At 40.6% G+C, this 16071-nt stretch overlaps 1 long non-coding RNA gene across 3 annotated transcripts in view; it reads right to left on the minus strand.

Annotated features, from left to right (window-relative positions):
* The window catches only part of LOC132649183 (uncharacterized), a 56009-nt gene that overhangs the window by 3766 nt on the left and 36172 nt on the right, over window positions 1-16071 (minus strand). For all 3 annotated transcript variants that reach the window (XR_009587626.1, XR_009587625.1, XR_009587627.1), the window contains one exon: window positions 12174-12310. This is a non-coding gene — a long non-coding RNA (uncharacterized LOC132649183). The remainder of the gene's footprint in view (window positions 1-12173; window positions 12311-16071) is intronic.

A 16071-nucleotide genomic window follows, 5' to 3' on the forward strand; every position in this document is an offset into this window, starting at 1 on the left:
CAGATGGACATGCACAGATAGAGAGAGAAAGAGAGAGAGGGAGAGAGAATGTGGTTTATATACAAAATGAAAATTTATTCAGCCATTTTAAAAGAAGAGTGGAATTGAGACATTTGAGGGAAAATGAAAGTAAGCCAGACTGAAAGAGACAAATAATATCAATTATATCTCAAACCCGCAACCTATATCTGTATATATAATATGTATGAGGGACATGATAGTAGAAGGAACACTGGAGGAAGTGGCCCAAAGAGAAGAGAAAAGGCAGTAATAGAGGGTAATGGAAAATGCATGGCATGGAGCAGAAACAGAGACTTTGGGGAAGAGAAGAATAAGCAGGCAGGAATGGGAAGGAGAGGAGTGGAGGAGAGAAAAGAATAAGAACAGAGCAAAATGACATATCTCTGAAAATCTCATTGCTTTGTACGTTAACTTAAAAATTAATAGAGTGCCCAGGCGTAGTGATGCATACTTCCAATCCCAGCACTCTCCAGGGGCAGGCAGATCTCTGTGAGTCTGAGGCCAGCTTGGTCTACATAGAGCATCCAGACAAGTCAGGGAAACAGAGTAAGTTAAAAAATAATCAATGGAATCAGGCAATAATAAGTAGGCCTGAATGCCAAAAAAACAATACCAGCTTTTTATTTTAGCTACCAGCATATCTGCATCTATCAAAGATTTTAAATGTCCAATGTTAAGAAAAGTATACAAGCATGTGCTAAAATATTTTGGAAATCAACTACAAGAAAATTTTAAAAAGTATTCTGCATGAGCACATTCAATACCTAGTAATCAAGCTCTGAGAGTGTAAAGCAAGAATGAGGCTTTAGGAACTGCAACTTGGGCAACATGGATGTATATAACACAATCGAACTATGAGTCAGACGAGGAAAGTGGCAGGTGAAAGACTTGTAAGTCATTTGGAGCTAATTTACTTTATTTAAAGAGAAATGACTGCTGAACTTTAGAAATATCACAAGGATTAGGAAGATTACAGGGCCAATAGAGAGTAAAGGATGTCTGTATATACAAAAGACATCCATAAACAATTTTTAAAAAGTACACAGTCAGAAAATGTCCACAAAATGAGTCAACTAGCCAAAATGCAAATAGTCAAAACGCACCTCTTGAGTCTCTGAACACAGAGTAATTATTACTTCAGATGTTACAGTCAGCATTAGAAGTGACAGAAAGCTGAAGAGGTGAGTCCTTCTTGCTCAGTGGCTGCATTCATTTTAGATAGACCTCTCTCTGAACAAGATTCTTCTAGAAGGCACTCTCCCTGCTGCTCCATCTTTGAAGAATGAAATATTAATAGTCCAAGTGCCTGAAGAATATATATTCAAGGATGTATGTTCTCTACACAACAGTGACCAATAATGTTTTCATTCATCAGGATGAAATTTGGTACTAATGATCCACACACACAAAGGAGTTACACAGGGTCATTAAGGACTGTGAATGTCCATACTTGGTAGTAATAACTATCTATTGCACAAAGTTAAGCTTAAAAGCAAAATATAAAATATCAACTATACTGTTTCTGTGATGTCATTATACATATTTTGCACTGAAAACACAAATACGAAACTTTGAAATGACATACATTAAATCCTAAAGGGTGGGGCATTTTGAGCTACTCATGGAAGATTAACTGTCCTGACAACACATACTCACATCCACTCCAGCCTTCCCAGGGTGGACCTCATCTCAGAGGGATGAACAGACAGAGGACATCACAATGAAGATCCTCACGTTACAGTTTCCTTTCATGTCACTAACCCTTCATGATTTTTTGGCAGGTCACTCCTCCCAGTCCCCAGCAAAACCTCTCTGTCCATTTATGAAGAAAGGGTCATCTTGCTCATTGCATCAAAGCTTGCATGCAAATCTGTGCTGGCTAGTTTCTATGTGATTTTGACGCACTCTAGAGTCATTTGGGAAGAGAGAACCTTGGCTGAGAAAAATGCCACCAGCAGCTTAGCCTGTGCTGTGGACAGTCCTGTGGGGCATTTTCTTGATTAATGATTGATGTAAGTGGATCATCATCCCACAGGGCATGGTACCACACCTGGGCCCTGTGGTTCCTGCCTCTTGCCGCAGTTAAGCTCGTCTTTCACAGGCAAGCCTTTGAAAAGTGAGTATATGTGCACATGTGTGTGAGTGCTTGTAGGGGCCAAACGAGAATGTCGGATCTCTTGGAGTTGCAATCATTTGTGATTCACCTGCCACACATACTGGGATCCAAACTTTGGTCCTCCTGATTGAGCAGCAAATACTCTCAGCTGCTGAATGATCTCTCCGGTCCCCAGAAGATTTCTTCTACTATTAGAGATTGAACCTAGGACCTACGGCATGCTGGTCAAGCACTCTGCCAGTCAGCTAAAGCCCCAATTCTGGCAGTTCTTTTACTTCAATGAATAAGGATTTCTCCCTTGGGGATACATACAAATGAATTGCTAGCTCTTTTGGATAGCACCCATCTGTGACTACAGTTGTGCTGTGCTCATGGGTGGCAGTTAATTAAGACAACTTGGGAGAACATAATGGCTCATGAAGAGGAGGGAAGAAAAAAAGGCAATGCCTCTCCTTCGTGGTCTCAAAGTTATTTATAATATCATGTTCGTCATATGCATTGGTGATGGTATCATATTTAAATGGTCTTTTTTTTTAAATAAAGGCATAGTTTTCAGAGTGTTTGTAAAAAAAAAAATGCACTCCCAATCTATGGTGCTGTATAGCACAAGGACATATTTGGCTTCTCCTATTTTATTCCTGTAATCTTAGCACAGGAAATGCTGCAGTATCCATTTATGCTTGTGGCTTTATATGCAGCATAAAATTAAGTTTTCTATCTGATGTCATTTGTCAAGTAAGCCTTTAAAGCTGGTATTTCCTGAGTCCCTGGAAAAGGCAGCTTGTCTTTAAAAGCACAGTGTAGCACATCACCTGAGTTGTCTCACAGGAGATGAAACGATCTGAGAGTTGGGGGTTATAACACCAAACTAGCACAGAGCAAGTCAGCTCGCTGGCTAGCATCTTCCCGCAAAAACAAAGATGTCACTGCAAAGTCTGGTGGTAACTCAGCAAATTAAAACACTGCTGATTTACGCTTCAGCCCTGAAAGTAGGCAGACTTTAAGACAACATTGTGGATCTGTTGAACAAAATAACTGCACATAGGTTGCCTATAGGGAATAAAATATGTTTCTATCACATAAAAAAATTTAGAGGAGAACCTCCCCTATTAGTGGACTTGGGGTGTGGCATGCAAGCATAGGGAGGAGGGAGGGTGGGATTGGGAGGGGAGGAGGGAGGGGCTTATGGGGGGATGCAGAATGAATAAAGTGTAATTGAAAAAAAAAAGAATTGGATAAATCCATTAAAGAAATTAAAGGAAAAAAATTGCTGAATAAAATATAAATATCTTATAAATGTTATCCCAAACAAAACATTCTTTCCAACAACAAATTATTTTAAGTATTGGACTAAGTACATCTCTTGCTAAATGCTTCAGATTGAAAGGTGCCTTGAAGAGATTAGAGATAGTCTGTCTCGTCCCCAGAACACTGACGGAAGAAAAAGCAGGATTGCCAATCACGTTGCACTCACAAGAGCCTGCAGTTACATCTCTTCTCACTAGGTGGTGTGCTCAAGTTTAGGAAAGCCTTCCAAGAGCCAGATACGTTCTTTTCACAAGGTCAGAAAAACAGAAAAGGGTAATTCTAAACTTGAAAAGAGGTGACTATATTATATCCAATGCACTCAATAAAGAACACAGATTAAGAAACGTTGAGAAAGGAAAGGCCTCTTCAAACAACCAGGATTTCTCAACAGGCCAAATGCCACTAGAAGTGCCAACTGAAGTGCCAGCCATGCCGCCTGACCCTCCAGCACAGAAGGCACCAACCAGTCTGGGGAGATGCAGTGCGAACCCAGTGCCTCTTCCTAACAGATTTTTGATTTGTAAGCAAACCCCTGAGAACTGAATTCAGATTGTTCAGTGATTCCCATGATAAGAAAGTCTAGTTAAACCAGGTGTGGTGGTTTGATCCCAGCGCTCAGGGAGGCAGAGGCAAGCATATCTCTGTGAGTTCAAGGCTAGCCTGGTCTACAAATCAAGTCCAGAAACAACCAAGACCCTGTCTCAAAAAACAAGCAAACAAACAAAAACAAAGCATAAAACAACAACAACAAAAAGAGAGTCTAGTTAGTGTGTAAGTTGCTTATATTTTGAAGGGAGGGTTTGAGTCAGATTTCACAGGGAGAGTCTTCTGATTAATGATGGTGTTTAGCAGTCCAAGAAAATTCAGAGTGGCAGACTGAATCCTCTACGAGATGGGGCATTTGGACAGTTGTTGCAGCTTTGTGGAAGGGAAAAATGTGTTGTGTATAATGTACTAGGAATGGTTTTCTTCTGGGAAGAAAGGGTGATATTTATGTTAGATATTCAAAACTTAAACCGCATTGATCTGTCTTTTGAAGTAATTGCATTGATCTCTAGAGTCTGTAGAAATACATTACTCATTCCCTGCGGATGCTTTCAAGGGGCTTTTCTTTCTTCTTCTTCCTTTTTTAACACAGTTTATTTCCTCTAAGTTTGATTCACAGAGGAAAACATCTTCCTGAAGTAAATCTGGTTATTTTGCCAAGGTGCTGGTTTGTGCTTGTGTGTACGCATGCTTGTATGTGTGCATGCTTGAATGTGTGTGTGTGCAACCAGCCGGGCTTTCAAAACACCTTAAATTAATTTCATGGTTTTCAACCATTTTTAAAAAATTCAAATCTTACTCCTTTAAATTAATTCATTTTAAGATATTTTAAACGGGGTGGGGGGGAGCTAGGATTCTAAGCTATATTCCCCATACTCTAATCTCTTTTTTTTTTAATTGATTTTATTTTTATTTTATGTACATCGGTGTTTTAACTGTGTGCATATCTATGTGAGGGTGTTGGATGCCCTGGGACAGAGTTAAAGACAGTTATGAGCTGCCATATCGGTGCCTGGGATTGAACCCAGGTCTATCTGGATGAGCAGCCAGGGCTCCTAACCACTGAGCCATATCTCCAGCCCCTTTCTCATTTCAACTGAATGAAAACAAATTCAGACATTTTCTTAAGACAGCACGACTGCGGACCTCCAGCTGGTGCTGGAAGGCAGTGGTGGCTTGTGCCTAGCCAGGCCCTGAAGACAGCTTGGAAAGAACTGCTTTGGCCTACACCCTGGACACCCAGGCAGCTTTGCTCTATGAATGGTGCAACCTAGACTTCAAACCTTTCCCCATTCTCCCCTTCCTTATATATGCTATTTTGGCTTGCTAACCTATTGGAAGAGGTAGGGAGGCCCTTCTCCACAGGCCCTTACCTGCAGAAGCCCTGAAGGCTGGCAGTCAGGTTTGGGCTGTTAGAAGTGAGTGTGGAGTAGGACGGAGGTGAACAGGCCTGTAGACAAAGGGCTTGATCCATGCACACCATGGGAGCAGCTTTCTGCCGCCGCCTCCGGCTCTGCTTCTTAATTATTTTCTCTCTTTTGATAGTTTTTTTTCCAAAAGGTAAAACCACAGGTGATTGCCTTGCGAGTATTTGAACTATTATTTCAAACAAATCTTTCTAATTTAGCTCTACTTGTAACAATAATACTAACAGCATTTATAGAAAAGCTTTGTGGGGCCTCCCAAGTTATAGGAGGCTGAAGTCTATTATTTTTTTCCCAGTGCTATTAGGAGCGCAGGGTATTTCCTGTGTTGTTCACAGAGACGTCTGACTGAGTTGATGAATTCCAGTTATATACTGCATACATCTGCATTGACCCTCGCGTGTACTGGGGCAGGTCTCCCTCTGATCAAGATGCCCAGGGATGACTGAACCCTTGGCCACTACCAGACCTCATCATACATAGCATTTCCTTCTTCGTATGACAAACTTTGTTAGAAGCTGTGCATGTGAAGAGATTAACAGCCTTTACTAAAACAATACAACAATGTACTGTAATAAAGCTTCTTTAAAATTTGTGAGTTGAGCTGGATGTGGTAGCACAAGCCTTTGATTTCTGCACTCAGGAGGGAGGGGAAGGTGGATCTCAGAGTTTGAGGCCATTCTGGTCTACAACGTGAGTTCCAGGGCAGCAAGGGCTATACAGGGAAACCCTGTCTCAAAACAAAACAAAACAAACAAACAAAAAAAAAACAAGCACTAACAACAACAACAACAAAAAAAAAAAACCCTTGGGAATCATTTATATCTGGAATTTTCTGTTCTGTATTTTCAGATCACAGCTGACTACTGTCACTAAAACCTTGGACATTGCAACCATGAATAAGGAACGACCACTATAGATGATACGCTTATACAAATGTACACAAATGTCAGTATGGAGCTGCCAATGAGGAAAGGGCTTATTCTTGCTTCGTGGGTAAAGCTTTCTGTACTTGAATGCGGTCTCCTTGAGTTATTTTTATTGCTTAATTATCTTTATCAAGGTCATTAAATGGTAGAAATGTTAACAAAAGAGGAATGGTGATACTTCACAAAGAAACAGTTCTGAGCTCTGTGGCTGTTTGAGCACTGGGACTGTTTGTCTGCTCGCTCTGCTGCAGGGTGGAGGAGCTGGCAAACAAAAGGAACCGCTTCCCAGAACAACAATGGGCTTCTCTGTGACCTGCAGCCCAGCTGTCAGCGCTGGGCTCTCAACCCTCTGTCCCCTGGTGCACTCTCCCTGAGAAACACTGCCTCCACCACATCCACATCCAATACCTCACACACATGGAGAAGCCTTTTCCTACAGGTCCTAAATACCATTCCTTCCAGGGAACAGAGGCCCACAGTGGCTATATTTCTAATTCATGAGTGGTACCAGTGAATCTACAGTGTGTAAATGCAGAGTCTGCCTCGTCTGTGGAGACTACTCCTACTGAAATTAGTAAGGCTAGCCTGACTACAGATTAAATAGTGGTCTTCCTAGCTTGGCCTTATGCCTGGAACAGGGAAGCTCACCATTAGCCCTGAAAGTTACAAATGGAAACTTATTTGTGGGTGGGGCAAAAGGATCAGTTAGAGCCATATAGTACAAAAATGTGTTCTTTGTGCCTGCTACTGATAGCTTGGTTCATCTTAAAGACGTTGAGCAGATATTTAAAAATTAATGAGAAGTAGGTCACACGTTACACTGGTTTCAGTCTTTTCTGATGCCGTTTCATTTTGAATGTAGAAAAGCAAGGTAGTCACGCTCCTGAAAAATGGAAAGAAAAGTATATTTTTAAAAAAAGGCACAATCCCACTGAATATTTAGTTTGTTGGTTGATGTTTTTGAATCAGGGTCTTACCATGTAGCTTTGGCTGGGCAATGTAGGCGTTGCCTCACACTCATAGAGCTCTGTCTTGCCTCTGGTGGGATTGTAAGTATGTACCACTTTGCCCAGCTTCTATATTTGTCTTTAACTCATATCCAAATTTGCACAGTGGAGATGCTACGCATTTTATACTCTGCTCTTTCTACTTTAATGCTATTTATTAAGCAATCCTATGTTTTGAAAGTCTCTTGGAAATGGTGTTTTTGTGACTGTGATAATGTTTGTGAGAGAAAGGTTTCTTTAAGGAAGATTGTGTGTGTGTGTGTGTGTGTGTGTTGCTCCACAGCCTTCCAGTCTGACTAAATTTGTCATCTAAGGTTCTCTCAGCAATGTATGAGACTCATCATGTTCAGTTGGCCCTGTGTCATCTCACTGAACATTAACCATAGCAATATGAAGTAGTTTCTCTCGACTGATGAAACATTAAGGCAGATACAAATAACTTCCTCCCAAGGCCACATGACCAGGGTGTAAACTCAGGTACTGGAAGCCTTAGAGCCTGGGGAAGGCTTACTAACACTTTCTGGACATATGGCATTTAAATTTGGAGCAATTTGATAAAAGAAAAAAAAAATATCTCATAGCTGTTCATTCTTTCAACATTAGCTACTTCCCTTACAGTTACTGGCCAGTTTTATTTCCTCCAGGGTGAGCCATCTCTTTCCTTAATTTGCTGTTGACTGACTCTCCTATTTTATAAATTTGTTAAATGCTAAAAACGTTCATCCTTTTCATCTTTGGCTCTGAATAGCACTTAAATGTTGTTCCTATTTAACATCTAGTTATTGTAATTTTGAACATAGATTTTTTTCTACCCCTGTGCAGTCAAATATGTTGATATTTCTTTTTGTGATTCTTTTCCTAAGATTTTGTGCTGAAAGAGCCATTCTCTAACCAAAGATCTAATCAATATAAACCTTTGAAAACTCATTCCCTGTTTTCATCAGCCTGCCTGCTCTATTCCAAAGCTTGTTGCCAGCCTTGCACTTCTACCTATCGGAGACTTCACTATTACAACAAATTGGAAACAAACATTTTCTGACATTTCGGTACCCTGTAAATAGAAATTTCAAAGCAACAAGTTTGTTCTCTTTGGCCCCTCACAAAAAACGGGAAAGAAAACATTGTGTGTCAGTTACTCCTGCACTGCTGTGCTGAAGGCCCAACAGAAACAACTTCAAGAAGGAAGGTTCTGTTTTCCTTCTCAGAGGGTCAGTCTGGGTAGGGGCATGATGGTGGAGCAGAGCAGTTTTGGGTGACTTAGGACAGAAAGAGGAGCCAGGAGCCCAACTGGCTTTGTCCTTCAGCTTCTCTCATTCTGTACAAGTCTAGTCCACAGATAGATCCACTCACCTGCAGGGTGAGTCTTTGCCTTCTGGTTCTTTTCCTCTCTGGAAATGCCCACATAGACACTCTCAGAAGTGTACCTCACCCTCTCCTGGGTGATCCCAGTATAGTGAGTGAAGATTACAATGATGATTACTCATCACACATGGATCAAGATTGCTAATGATAACCACATGCAGAAGATTTGCTGCAGCTTAGATGTCACCAATATAAACCCTTATCTGACCCAACAGTTTATTTGAATTGGATCTCAGTATAAGAAGCCAAAGAAAAACTCAAAGGAGAAAAGGAAACCTTCTTAGCCGAGATACCTGCTTTCTGAGCTGGATCCCAGCACAGCTGCATGTCTATAGAGCTCAGCATTGTCTGATTATCTGGCAACATGGTTCTGTCAATGCTACTTGGCTGCTAATCTCTTCATATTCAAGCTTTGAGAAGAGCCACTTTTTTTTTTCAGTGTACTAATTTGCAGGACAACAACCATAAATGTAACATTTTACTGAAAAGAAGCACAGTCATGTTTTAGGGAGTCCACACATGGCTGCTCTGTCCACCCAAAAATCTAGGCTTGAAATTGTTTACATGCAAATTTCAGGAATTAATTTATTAATTATTATGTATAGTTGGATTGTTGTTAGGAAGGGCTTGATTTGCTATTGCTCTCTAAGGCAACCTATAACAGCTAGGGAGAGAAAACCAGCAATTATGAGCAAGGCACAAGCGGCCATGGTAACCAATAGATCCACTTTTTATACAACAAATACACTTTTTCAAAACCAGTTAATATTTGTACATAGCTAAACATATACAGGGATGACTGACTTTTTGTTACAAGCTTTTCCAGTAGCTCCTGATATGTTTTTGAAAACACTTGCTATCCAGGCAACAATAACACTGGCTTTAGCTAAATGAGCCCAGGGCAAGTTATATTATTTTAGGCTTTACAATCCTGCAGCTGTTTATGATCCTGTATTAGACTATTTTTGTCACAAGTAATTTTTCCACCAACAGCTACTAATTTGAAGGTTATACAATGACTTATAACGTGTTATGAGACATTGAGCAATTTCTGTTTAAAAATAATAACTACAATGGAAAGCAAAATTGTTTTCTACATATAATTAGCAGTTACTCCCTTTCATAACACAAGGCTAGAAAATACCTTTAATTTTATCTGAATCAACATTGAGAATATGTCCAAGGGGCTGGGGAGGCAGCTCAGTTGAGCCTTAAGACAATGAGATAATTTGTTTCAAGTTATATTTCCGGTAATGGTAGGAAATAGACTCAACCAGCTAGAATTCAAGACCTAAACTCTTAACTTCTACTGTAAAAAGAAACGTTGACACATTTTGCTAACAAACCAATGTCCAAAGCTATTAATTGGGTCAACTCTTCTCTTTTGTCCTAAACTTTTAAAACCAGTCAACACAGTATTCAAAATATATAAATATGCCAGCAGTGTCTCTGTCTGGCAAGAACATATTTTAGGCAACTGAAGTTGATAAAGTCCCATATAGTTAAAAGCCTGTCTTCCTGAGCAACAACACATCAACTTCTGTTTAGAATGTTTGATGTGTCGGAACACAGTTCTACAAGGCTTAGGAGGGTTCCACTGAGACTCTTCTTTGTGTGAAACATAGAAGCACCTTATCTCACAGCATTCTGATGAAGCTAGCAAACCAAAATCTTCAGGAGTAGGCATGTGTCAGCTTTTCATGCTTATTCTCTCTTGCCAGTCTCCTGCTTGTGTAAACGTTCTGTGTTGTGTGAGACATTACAGATGGGGAAGGCTGAGTGGTAAGAGCATGGGACCGCTTGTGCTACCTCTGCAATTGCACGTGAGTCTGTAAAAATACAAAAATAAAAGAACTTTCTACTATTATCAAATTTCATCTTGTGGGGGGAAATGAACCCATGTTTTTCATTTGGTAATTTAGAACCAATCAAGTTTCCTCTTGGGGGAAGTTGCTGTCCACATAAGGAAGCCCTCATGTGAAATGGGCACCGTTTTTTATTATGTGAGGAACAGGGAGCTACATAAGCCTGGGCCAGTGGTTCAACTGCTTGCATTCCATTGGGAATCTATCTGGAGGCCAAGTGCTTCTGAAAAACGTTCACCAAAAATGAAAGTTAAGGACAGGAGAGATGGCTCTATGGTTAAGAGAACTGGCTCCTCTTCCACTGGACCCAGATTTGGTTCCAAGCACACACATGACAGCCCAAAACTACTTGTCATACCAATTATAAGGGCTCCATCCAATGCCTTCTTCTGATCTCTACAGGCACCAACCATGCACATGGAGCCTAGACATACAAAAGCAAAAACTTATACACATAAAATAATAAAATAAGTACATTACAAAATTTTTTTTTTTTTTAGAAAATGGGATTTATGGAGCTAAGGAGAACATTGGATTACAGAAGCTCTTTGCTGTGCAAATACAAGGACCTGAATTTGTATTCCCAGAACTCTTGTGAAAAGGCAGAGACGATGGCGTTCACATGCAGTCCTAACCTTGGGGAGACAGAGACAAATGGATCTCAGGAGCTCCTTGGGCAGCTAGTCTTTTGCCTTTGAGAGACCATGTAGAGGTAGAGGATGATCAACAAAGATACCAATTTGACCTTTGGCATCCACTTACCACACACATAAAGCCACACAAAATGAAAGTCAGCCTGTTGAAGAATCCTAAATACTTCTGATGGTACTAATTCCCCTTTATAAGAGGAATACAACAGGTGACAAGATGAGACCTTCATCAGGTGAGGTGGAATTGGCCATAATTTCTCATCTGGTTATGCTGTGGATATTTAGTAACAGGTTTCCTTGCCAGATTCTGACCAAAGAGACCATAAGAGTAGTAGGTTTCAAGAAGGACATATGCTGCGGAGGTAAAAGCAGAGTACTTTACGCTGCTGAGCAAGTCCATCCCAGAGCAGAGCCCCAAGAGGGAATAAACAAGAGTGCAAACGTTTGCCTGAGACGTTTTGAAAATTGAATATCAAATCTGTTATTGATAATATCCTTTGAGCTACTGATATAGGGAGCCCACCAGAGCTGACCACTCAGACACAGTTGATAGCCATTTCAACTTCTTTCTTCCAGCTGGACTCAAGTGTAGTGCTGGCTGTTTAGAATAAGGAGTTTTAAATGTGAAAACCACATCCTGGTATCTTGCATAGCAGCTACTACAGGAGGTTTTGGGCATGTAAGCAGTTTAACAGAAGCTATGGGATTAGCTGGAGGAGCACAAACAGGCAGTTAAGGAAAAGCTAAGTTACTCCAGTTTCCTAGAATAGACTCAGGATGTTTTCCATGAGGCTTTCTGTCAAGGAGATTAAATTCTAGTTAAACCTAAAATGGCCTCAGCCATAATACAAAACTATCTTATCCTGTCATACTACTATAAACCTTCTGGAAATGAGACACTGACTTGAAGAACTAGCTGAGGTAAAAGCAAATGTAAGGACTCACTCTGAAAGTGCCTGCAGCAGTCTTCATACTCTTTGTTCCTTTGGAAAGTCAAGGGAAACTCGAACTTCTTTGCTTCGTTAATGAGGCTGATCCAGGAAGTCCTTGGAATTCATTTCAGTCAGAATTGACAAGAAATGCTATAGAGGAAACAAAAACAAGAACATGCCCCTCAACCACAGTCACAACTTGGCAAAACTCTGCATAGGGTGAGTATTGAGGAAAAGGTTGAAACTCACAGTGTGAACTCAGAGGCAAAAGATTTGCTAGTGGCAGAATTTGCAAAATAAAATAAAGGAACAGAGAATTCTAAGAACTCTCAGACAAGTCACCTGAGCCATTTTGCAGATGGCCCTAAAAGCTCTCATTTGTCTTCCATTGTCTTCTTGCCAAAAGCCCTGTTGGTGACAATGGAAATAGCAATAGAAACTTGATTTTTGGGGGGTTTATAGATATGAGAGTCAAAGTGTTATAAGACTTATCATATACCTCAAAAGGATCATTCATTATATAGCTAAGTGGCCCAGGATAAAAACCACAATTAATATGATTCATGTCCCCAAACCATTCTTTTAAGACAGAAATGAAAATCCGCACTGAATCTCTGTTCCATGCATGGGAGAATTGCAGAGAACCAGCTTAGCTGCTTTGCAGGCACACTGAGGGCTGAACATGATTGTTCTTAGAAAGTAGGGAGTGAAACTCCTCCAAAAGGAGAGTGCAGCCCCCCAGTCCAGAAAAAGGGGCCTGGTGGACAGAGTGAGCAGCTGGTGCCCCTGCCAAGCAGGCACAGGCATCTGGGAGTATATTCCCTGATGGCAGCCAGCCTGGAGATCTATTCAATTACCATAGGTTCCTTGCCAGGAGGTTTTCACCAGCTCCACTGTTTATCAAGACAACTGGATCTAGCTCAAAACCACCTTTGTAAATTGCCTTTGAAGGGGCCAACTGAGCTAGTGATGTCTGCTGCTTCAGACATTTGAACTCTTCTCTGAGGTACCCATTTTCGCTTTGCTGTAGTCCCCTGCAAAAGGTAATTCTTTTTCCTCACCTTCCTTTCTGGTTTCAAAGGCATTCAATTTAGGGATTATGTAAATTCAGGAGTTCAATGGCCCTTAGGCCAATTATTTTGCATCTTATGTGCTTCTTTATTCCATTAAGCCTTCTCAAATAATTTTCCTTCCTTCAGACAGCTGCCACCACTTCTTTTTTTTTTTCCTTCCTTTTTTGATCTGATATTTGTCAGTTCCTACTCTATAAACCAAAGTTTGGCTCTGGTATAGACCAATTGAAATGCTTCTCACAGCAAAATGCTCATGCCCTTGGTGCTTCTCTTAGACATGTAGCTGATGTTGCATCAACTTTCTACATTTGGTTAACTCCGTACAGGTCAGTGTGGCACTTGCCACAAACCATTAGTCCTCATCTGTTATCTTCACTGAAAACTGAATAGCTCTTGTGAGATGTCCCAACGGGTGGTCTAAGCAGCACATCAGGACTGTGACAAAGGTAGGGAATTCCATCTGTGACAGGTTCTACCAAGAGGAACCTGTAGAAGCCAAACCCCTTCCCAAAATATTTAAAAAAAAAAAAACCAAACTGTCATTATACTTATCATAAGCATTTATGTCCTTGCAGGCAATGGCAAACCATCTTGTCTTTTATCCAAACTCCTGAAAATTGAATTTATATAATAATTTATTCTCAGGCCTTTAAAACCAGAAATAAGAGCGCCTTATCTTAAATGTGTCAATTAACTGGAGCGCTTCTGGATTATTTATACCCAAACTGTGTTTCATCTCTCTTTTTCATCCCTCTTTTCAGGCTGAGGGAAAGGATGCACTCCCTGCACCCAGCTGCTGACCTTGAACTTACATGGGCAGAGTTCACTAACCGAAGAGTTTTGACTTAGAAAGCAGCTGGATGTAGGCAGGGCAGCAGCTGGAGCTTCTGCTGATGCTGACTTCCGGGGAAAGCATCGGAAACGTGAGTGGAAGGTTTGACAGACGGATGATGAGGAAAAAGTCAGTGAAGGTGGGTGGGAGTGTGGAGCTGCCAGGACAATGACGAAGCTTTTCCCCAAGGGTCAGTGCTCTAAAGAACTCTTCTCTCTTTACCTCAAGTAGTGTGCTTTCTCTGATAACTGTTTTGCCCATGAGTAGCAGGGATGAACTATCTGTTTTTAATCCCACCCAAATATATTCTAATTGCAATTTTTAAATTTACTTTTTTGTAATAGAAGATAGTCCTATTAGATATGAGCCGAATTCTATTTGGGTATTTTGCATGTTGTGTTTTGCTTTGGAGTGGGTGTTTTTATTTATTTGCTTGCCTGTTAATGAATGTTTGTTCTCAGTCTTGAAAAAAAAACTGTGTTGTTTATGGAACCAACAAACACTACAGCATGGAAAATTCCTTTGGCGCACATAGGAGTATTCAGTCACAAATGTTCCTGACCTAAAAGCTGAAGCAAATAAAACCTGACAGCAAGGCAAAATATTGTATAGGCAAAGTGACATTTTATAATAATAGAATAACAAATGCACAAACAAAACTTGAATGAAGGCCAGCTCACATCCTTTGGACACTGCAAGGGTAAATCTCATCTAGACTTTTCTACTTTTATTGCACTAATAATTGTGTCTATAGCTGAAGCACCCTTCCACTTAGAAGACACCAGCATTTCTAATCATGTGCCCATAAATCTCTAACAATGTGTCTATTTGAGATCAGGTAGTACCTCGGACAATGAAAGAAAAAGAACCACGGGGACGCTTTATCTTTATCAAGCACTTCAATCTGGAACCAAATCAAACAATGTTCTAAATTTTTCTGACGAACACAATCCACCCAAAGCACATCTGCAAATTAGCTTTGAGTCATGTTACAAATGGAATTAATTAGAGAAAGTATGTTGATTTGTGTACCTGCCTTAATCTTCTGTGCCCTACCACTCAGCAGGCAAAAAAGGCGACTTTTGAGAAATCACCAAGGGCCTATTCATCACTCTCCTGTGCCGTGAAACAATAGTTATAAAGAATGCTTAAAGCATTGATATTTAATGATAGAAAAGAGACACATACAAGCTGGGCTTTACAAAGAGGTTTAGATCGGGACAAAGGAAGGTTAGATTTATAGGGAGAGGAAAACTGGTGTGTGTATCCTCCCTTGGTGCCTGGAGATGGCTGTTTGCTATCTCCAAGTCCTAGTCAAATGTTCTTTGTGCTGAAAGTGGCTTCTTGTCTGTGAAAATCCCAACATCCCCATTTTCCTCATTTAGAAACTCACATAATACAGAATAACGGAATAAGGTGACAAGAAACTGAGGCATCAAGACAGATGATCTGGAAAATGTGTCCATGCGTTTAAGCGATGGGTGACTTATACTGGTGCTTTGACAAAGGTGTTAGGTAGGTCTTCCGGCAATTGGAACTGATCTAAAAATCTCATCCGGAAACGTTCAGCTTGGTAAAGTCTACCCCGGAAGCCGTATTATGTACACTTTTTTTTTTTTTCCAGTTTCCAAGCTGATACCAAGGATAAGCAAGACTGGAACCCACTGATCTGAAACTTTGATTCCCCATTGCAAAGTTGAACAGCAAGCTGCAAAGGCTGCAGGAGAATTCTATCAGAGCTGGGGCATAAATAACTGGCCATAATTCCAGTTCCAAGCCCGATGATGTGTTTCTGGAGAAAAGATTCCCTGCTGCTTTTCAACCAATAACCGTATTACTGCATAGAAGGTAGGACACCACGACCAAGTCACAAAACTCCTCAAAAAGTAATGTCATTCCTTTCCAGAATTTGAAAATGTATAAATCGGATCACAAGAAGACTGCTGTGTTAGGTGCCATTTCTGCTCATCTTGCATGTGACTGGGCATACCCTCCCCATCTGTCTC

The sequence above is a fragment of the Meriones unguiculatus genome, chromosome 19 (assembly GCF_030254825.1).
Source record: "Meriones unguiculatus strain TT.TT164.6M chromosome 19, Bangor_MerUng_6.1, whole genome shotgun sequence".
Lineage (NCBI taxonomy): Eukaryota > Metazoa > Chordata > Mammalia > Rodentia > Muridae > Meriones > Meriones unguiculatus.